The sequence below is a fragment of the Ascaphus truei genome, chromosome 2 (assembly GCF_040206685.1).
Source record: "Ascaphus truei isolate aAscTru1 chromosome 2, aAscTru1.hap1, whole genome shotgun sequence".
In the NCBI taxonomy this organism is placed as follows: Eukaryota; Metazoa; Chordata; class Amphibia; order Anura; family Ascaphidae; genus Ascaphus; species Ascaphus truei.
This window is the reverse complement of record NC_134484.1, coordinates 190,391,971-190,399,912: the sequence shown is the minus strand read 5'-3', so window position 1 is coordinate 190,399,912 and position 7,942 is coordinate 190,391,971.

Sequence of the window (7,942 nt, the reverse complement as noted above, 5' to 3'; positions counted from 1 at the left end):
GGGAATTTCAACGTTTTACCCAGGAGTTGTATGGAAGAGCGGATAGGTGGGTAGGGCGGGCTCAGTCTCAGCCTTTCTTGATGACTGTGATATCTTTGGATTGGTGATATTTAAGGGACAGTTAGAGATACCGTATGATTATTGGCATAAGTAACATTTACAGGCAGGATTCAGTGCAGGACCCTAGCACTCTGTTTCTTTGCAGAGCTGTTCTTGGGGAACCCTTTCAGAAGTCCGCCTTTGGAGCAATGCAGATGTAGACTGAAATTCTTTTCAACAATCTTCTACAGGATTTCTGATACTGGACACTATGTCCACTGCCAATATAGTTAATACTAAAGAAGGTCAAGGGCGCTGCCTGCTGCTCCAGCTATCGTCCAATCTCCCTCATCAATACCAACATCAAACAATTTTTTTACATTCTGGCTATATCATATATATATATATTTGGCCATGCCCAGTAGCACTCCTTTTGACACAAATACATATATGATGTGTGGGTGCTGGGGTTAGAGCTTGCAGGGATTGTGTGTTCATTAATTGTCAACTGGCAACAATTATTTGGAGGTAGGTGGCCCCACCTCCTTGGGTTTAAGCTCACTCCTCCCCACTTTTTAAGTAGCAAGTTTTTCCATGTACCTGTGCAGGACAGGTCTATTAAGACCCTTCTCCCTCCACTGTAGAGGTATGGGAGAATATTCACAGGTAGTGTTAGCATGTGTCTAGTGGTCATGCAGTGATGTGGCTGCAGGCTTATAACACTGTGGCCAATGGGTTTAACTAAATGACCATTACTTATGAGAATACAGACTTTTGAGTATTTAACTATGTATTTTGGCATATTGGATGTAGCATTGGGTATTTTAGTATTTTGTGGTATATATTTGGCCATGCCTGGTAGCACCCCTTTTGACACAAATATGCATATGATGTAGTGGGTGCTGGGGTAAGAGCTTGCAGGGATTGTGTGTTCAAAATAAATCACTCTAAATCCAAGGCCTTTGATATTAACCTTCCGAGTCAGGTGTCTCAACTTTTTTTAAACTGAATTTTGATTTTTCCCTCCTCTACCTAGGAGTACATATCCCCAGCAATTGCAATTCAGTATATAGATTAAATGATCCTAAAACAATCAGAGATCTGGAGAAAAAAAATAGAGACATGGGGGATATATTGTATTTCATAGATAGATAGAGTAATTTCTGTAAAGTTCTGAAGGACCTGCAGGCTCATATCTCTCAGTTTATGTGGAGGCGAAGAAGACCCAGAGTGTTCAATAAAGGCGGCCTGGCTCTTCCCAACCTAACTAAATACTATCAAGCCTTCAAACTAGGCCAGCTTCTCCTTTGAAACTCACCCAGACACTCGAGAGGATGGGTGGATATAGAGCATTCCGAAGTATCCCCGCCAAAATAAATCTTTATTGTGGCTGACCCAACCGAACAGACCAATAAATATTACATTTCACAGTAATTAAACAATCACTCTGACTACGGGATCGATTAAAAAACCTATACAAATTATACTTGGCAAGGTCCGGAATGATTCCACTTTTTAACAATCTAGGTTTTCTACACAAGTCCCAGGCCGGGCATTTGAAGCCTGGCAAAAAGTCGGCTTCACTAGAATTCAAGACCTGATACAGGGCACAGCTATAAAACAATTTCCAGAACTACAAGAGGAGTCAAATATGCACCAGTCCAAAGTATTTAGGTATCTACGAATTAAAAACTTTATGTACTCCCATAGTGCTCTACCACTGCCCACTGTGAGACCCCTTTTGAATCCAGATACCTAGAAAAGAGCCTTATCGTCGTAATTTATCAGCTATTGCTGAGTCCGCTATACAATCATAAATGTGCTTATATGTACAAGTGGAAGGAGGAATTGGGCAAACTACTAGAGGGCAATTGAGAGGAGATCTCTCCGGTGGTGGCTAAGAAATCAATTTGTACTCTGATAAAGGAAAATGTATAAAATTGTTATTTAGGTGGTATCTGACTAGAGTCAGATCGTAGTTCGAAGTCAGGCTGCATGCCATTAATAATGGGTTCCCGCCAGATATTTTATGGGGTTTGACAAGAATGGGTCCGTGTCACACACCTTGTGGTCTTGTTACATAATGGTTCCATGGATCAAGTGGACTCACTATATTTTGGATAAGGGAGTAATGGGTTAAAGTATAGAAAAGGCCCCAACTAGATGTAGCTTATTCTATGTAACTTATTTGAAGTGGCCAGTTTATGTTGCCAGAGTAGCTCCTGACATGTGACTGACCCCACCTTAGTTCCAAAACTTACTGGAATTGTCAACTGACATGGGTAGATCCTGATTGGTTAAGGATGTCTGTATCTTGACCAGTTACAGGGGTAGGATAGTGACATCACACTGAGGTATGAAAGGAGCTGTAGAAGCTTCCAGACCCCAAGCTCCTGGAGGACACCAGAGAAGTGGAGTCTTACTGTCTTAAATGTATGGTGTTACTAGTGTATCCTTAATGTGTAATTTTGAATGAAGAAGTCCATTCACCTTTTGTTGTTTTACAGTTAGGGAACAGTGTTCCCTAACATATTTAGATTATAGGTTCCACCCGCTTGACCAGGGTAGTATCTAGGGTACCCCAGGGTAATTAATGATTAGTGGTAAGAAGAAGGAATTGTGTTCCCCTCCAAAGACAGGGGGAAACCAGAGTACCCAATTATATGCACTCTCCAGATACCTAGAGATGATAAAAGTTTATAGATACAATGATAGAGATCCACTAGCATAGAAAATACACCAATATTTACTAAACTAAATGTGGTTATATCCCCTGAGTAAACGAAGTAGGGTAAACCGATATGATTTAAAAACTAATACTTTATTACACAGATATATAAAATGATGGGGGTGAGTAAATAAACAATTAATTAGTGATAAAAGCCATCAGCAATTAGAGGCGAAAAAGGTTATAATAGATTCACTTGAAGTGAAGTCTACAATCAAACTATAACCCAATGATTAAGGACAATTAGATAGTTGATATTAGCAAAATTATGGGTAAACCTATTGGTGGTTAAGAACTTGTATACAGCGCTGCTTAGTTGATAGTCTGTTAATTAATATGACCCTAGTGGCATGTAACAAGCACATATGTCCGAAGAGAGTATAGTCATAAGATGTATACTTATTTCTCTAGACATACTTTGTAGAGTATTTAAAGGGCAGTGTTAGTTATGTGATTTTCTTACTGACTTCCTTTGTGCATACAGTACTAGTAATTCCCTCAATAATAGCGGCGGTTTAGTGGGTAGCTCCCTAAATGGCTAGTAGTCTTGTACAGTATGGTAGTTCAAAACAGATCTCGCAGTGGATTATTAGCGCAAGATGTATCAAAGGCTTTTTATATATATTATATATATGATAAGCAGCAAAAAGAATTCCTGACGGAGCACACAGGTATAACAAAAAGTATAACAAAGTTTATTGTAATATAAAAACAGGGGAGAAAGTATAAAAAGTGGTGGGGGTGCCGCAATACTAATCACAGAAGACAAAGGCAAAAGTGCATGAGTAAACACTTAGTACAACTGAGATGATGACCAACTCTAAATGAAGAGATGTAATAAGGGTGCTTCATAAAAAACACCTAACAATTGGACCTGGTCGTGATGTCTCTAGCTGTGTAAGGTTAATGGTGTATAAAGCACAACATACATGTAAGTGGGCCCACAAACCCTGTGTGAAGAACATGGACATAGAAATGCAAATATGCAGATAGATGTAACATAACACGCTGAAGTCTATACTGGACAGTCAATCCCAGTCGAAGACCCTCCGTCGAAACGCGTAGGAGTGGGAGCATGGTGGTGGGGTGTTTTCTCCTCTTTCCCAGCAACAAGGACTGAATGCTTTTGTCACCATCTACTCTCATATGGTGATGTATCTGGGATTCTTTGCTTTCATGGACATTAACATGCTTCATTATGGACAATTCATACTTTGCAGTTCATACTTTGCATCTCTGTAGCTGGTCTGACCTTTATACTTGGTCTTGATGCTTAAAAAGCATTCAATGTGGTTAGCAGGGATCATATTTTTACTTATGTGAACAAATTTTGTATCAAGGGTAAATTTTGTCAAGCATTAGAGGCTTAATATTTTACACATACAGGGACCTATTCTAGTAGCTTCAAATTGTAACAAATCGCTTCCAAAGTGCATTTTAGAAGCAAATGTGCATGTTTTGCTATTCTGTAAGCCCTTCTTACGTGTCCAAACCATGCGAAAAAGGCTTTTATTAGAAGTGTTTTCATTCTGGCTGTGCAAATCCGGACGGAATTATCAGAATCACCTTTTTTGCAATGTCGCTGTATTCTAGTAGCTCCAATGAGGGCAAAAGGCTAAACCGTTTCTAAACAATTAGCATTTGGGGGGAGGAGGGGGGGAGGAGGTGTTCCTAACTTTGGAGTATCTCCAGTTGTATATATGTACTCTCAATACTCCCTCCAAATAAATTAGAGAGATATGCCTGGGCTGAAAATGGATCAATTCAAATCTTCAAATGATGGCATAGAGCATTTATTTAACTAAAATCAACGTTTCGGTCCTCAACTAGGATCTTTGACAAACCAGGGCACCAGCTCTAGTATTGAACTAACACAGACACTGGGAAATGTTGTTTTCACAGCAAACTTTTTAGCTCTACTACTCACACCTGTAGCATCAACCCCTAGCTTCCTTTAAATAAGCAAAATATGTGAAATCTTATGGGGTTTTTTTTAACAAATTAGTTCTGCAGTATTAGATAATAGTGACTTTTTTATTTATTCAACACTTAATGCCATTTGTAATCAGTTTTATGAAACCATTTTATTTCTATAGCCCACCTCTCAAGCAGTGCAAGATCTTTGCAACACTTTCCTGTTGTGATCATTTGTTGCCAATGTTCCCAGCAGTTTGAGCTGTAAATTGTAAAAATACATAATGTTACCATAGTAATATAAGGATACATTGTAACAGCTGAGTTATACTGACTGTAGGATTGATTTAACCTGAAAGGCGGCCATTATGTTAGGCACACAATCAGGATTTGTTCAGATTTATAATTGTAGCACCAAATGATTGCCAATTTAGGCAAGAATGTAGAATTATACATTGTCACATGCTTTAAATAGAAAAAAAATATTTTAAAAGAAGTAGAAAAAAAGGGGAACTATTTTGATCTGGTTTGAAACTGATTGGCCGGCAAAGCCGGCCAATTCAGTTGAACAGCAATTCTACTTGTTACCAAGTAGAACAAAGATAAACCAGTCAAATAAAAATTAAATGAACCCAACAAGTGCACTGATGAAGTGCACTTAAAACAGAAGGGTTAAATCTGAAGAACCCTGTTTGGTGGATACCGAGCAAAGCACCCCGCCTAACGCCCACTGAGAGGCAAACTCTGAAACCGTCCCAGTAGACTCGGCGTACGAGTACTCTGCCCGAATACGGGAGTGCACCAGCGCCCGGAACATGACCACGATGTTTGTCGGGACCCCCCCTCCAAACACTGCTTCCTGGTTTTACAAATGGCTACCTTAGCCAATGCCAGGAGCAGGTTGACCAGGAGATCCCTAGGCTTATTGTCCCGGGACACTGGGCACCCAAAAATAAAAAGATGAGGTGAGAAGTGCAACCAAAACAGCAGGAGTAAGCTCCTCAAGAAGGAAAAGAGGGGCTGCAGTCTGGCACAACTCGAATAAATGTGATATACGGACTCCCGCTCGCCACAGAAGGGACAGGTGGCGGGGGAGTCCGTGAAGTGTGCCAAATACTCTCCTGTGCTCAGTGCTCCGTGGAGGACTCTCCAACTCAAATCCCCGGCGGGACGGGGAACCAAAGATGAATAGAGTTCCCTCCACCGGGGTCTCTTATCCTCGTTCGCTGGGAATACCCGCCTCCAGACGGTGTCTGGGCGGGTGACAAGGGCGAGGTAATGCACTATATGGAGCACCAGAGAATACAGGACTTTCCTCGGCATGCCGCGGAAACATGCCGGGGACATTTCCCCCAACTTGCTGAGGTTGGGGGAGAGAAGTTGGGGGTTGCCGTGACCTTGGTTCCACGCAAACATCCGGAGAGCCGAAGTTGATAGGATGACAAGGCCTTCCGGTCTGCAATACCCCCTCAATGAAGGTGCGGGAGTCGGGGTGTATGGCATCTTTAATCTCCTGGATCAAACGACGAGGGACGCGGGCAGAACGCAGATCCAAACGGGGCACGAGCACCTCTGCCCCTACCCAATCCCGCCGCTCATAGTCCAGGAGATCCCCGACTCTGGTCACCTGCGCCAGGATTAGCCGGCGGCAAATAGAGGGTGAATCCAACATCCGAGCCCCCACTGCCGGATTATACAGCAGGGGCTCGGCGAGGAAATCAATCCCCACCGCCTGTTTCTTCCTGGTCGCGGAGACCAGTTTCCAGGCCTTCAGTAAGTCCCGGTAGTATGCCGGCAGCTCCGAGAGGTTTCTACCTAAACCCTCGGGCCTGATGAAAAAGAGTTGCCGGTCATACCTCATATTGCGCAGCTGGCGAAAGAAAAAGGTTGCCAGCTGGCACCACTGCGGAGACGGATCTGCGAATAGGTATCTCTGCAGGTATTGGAGGCGGAAAGTGTGTAACTGGGAGTGGACAAACACCACTCCCTGTCCACCCTCCTCCAAAGGGAGACACGCAACTCCCGCAGAGACCCAATGCTTCCCCATCCAGAGAAAATCCATCAACTTCCTCTGGATCTTGTTGATAAATTCGGGGGTCGGACCCATGGCTATCAGCCGGTACCAAAGCTGACTGGCCACCAGCTGATTGATTACCAGGGTTCTTCCCCTAAGGGAAAGCATCCTCGACAGATACACCCAAGAACCCAGACAAGCAATGACTCGTTCCTCAAGATCACTGAAGTTTTCTGGGGCTGGGTCTTCCGCAGCAGACAGGTAGACTCCCAGATATTTGAGAGTATCGCTCCCCCACGAGATATTACGAAATGCGGGGGGCAAAGAGTCCACCTGTAAGGGACCCACCAAGATGCCGGAGCACTTGGACCAGTTGATCCGAGCAGAAGAGGCCGCGGTGTAGACCTCTTGGCACTCCTGTGCCCGCTCTAGATCATCTAGGTCCTGGGCCACGAGGAGCACATCATCGGCATAAGCCGACAGGACTACCCGCATGTCGGGCTCCCGCAGCACCAGCCCGGTAAGCCTCTTCCTCAGTAGGCAGAGGAAGGGCTCAATGGCCAGCGCGTACAGTTGCCCAGACAGGGGGCACCCTTGACGCACTCCCCGACCAAACACAAAAGGTGCCGTCAGGGACCAGTTAATCTTCACCAGACACTCTGCAGAAGCGTACAGCATCTGGAGAAAGCCCACAAATTGTGGGCCGAAGCCAAACGCCCGCAGGGTCTGCATAAGGTAACGGTGATCCACTCTGTCAAACGCCTTCTCCTGATCTAGGGACAGGAAGGCGAGTGATAGACCAGTCCTCGACAGAAAAATGTTGTCATGAATGCTCCGGCCCGGGACAGTATAGGATTGGTCGGGGTGAATCACCTCTGCCAGCACGGACTTGAGCCTCAGCGAAAGCGCTTTGGCTACGATCTTATAGTCCGTGCTGAGCAGTGAGACCGGTCGCCAATTAGAGATCTGACGGAGATCCCCCTTCTTCGGCAGCAAAGACAGTATTGCCCGCCGACACGAAAGTGGCATCTCACCGATCTCCAGGGCTTCGGCTAAGACCTCGGTGAAATCAGGTCCCAGCATCTCCCAGAAAAACCGGAAGAACTCCACAGTCAGCCCGTCTAGCCCCGGCGCTTTTCCGCGGGACATGAGACTTAGGGCTTCAGAGAGCTCGGCCAGAGTCAAAGGTAACTCAAGCCGCATTAGTAGCAAGTAGCATTGTTGGTTTAAAAGCAGTCCATTTCCAC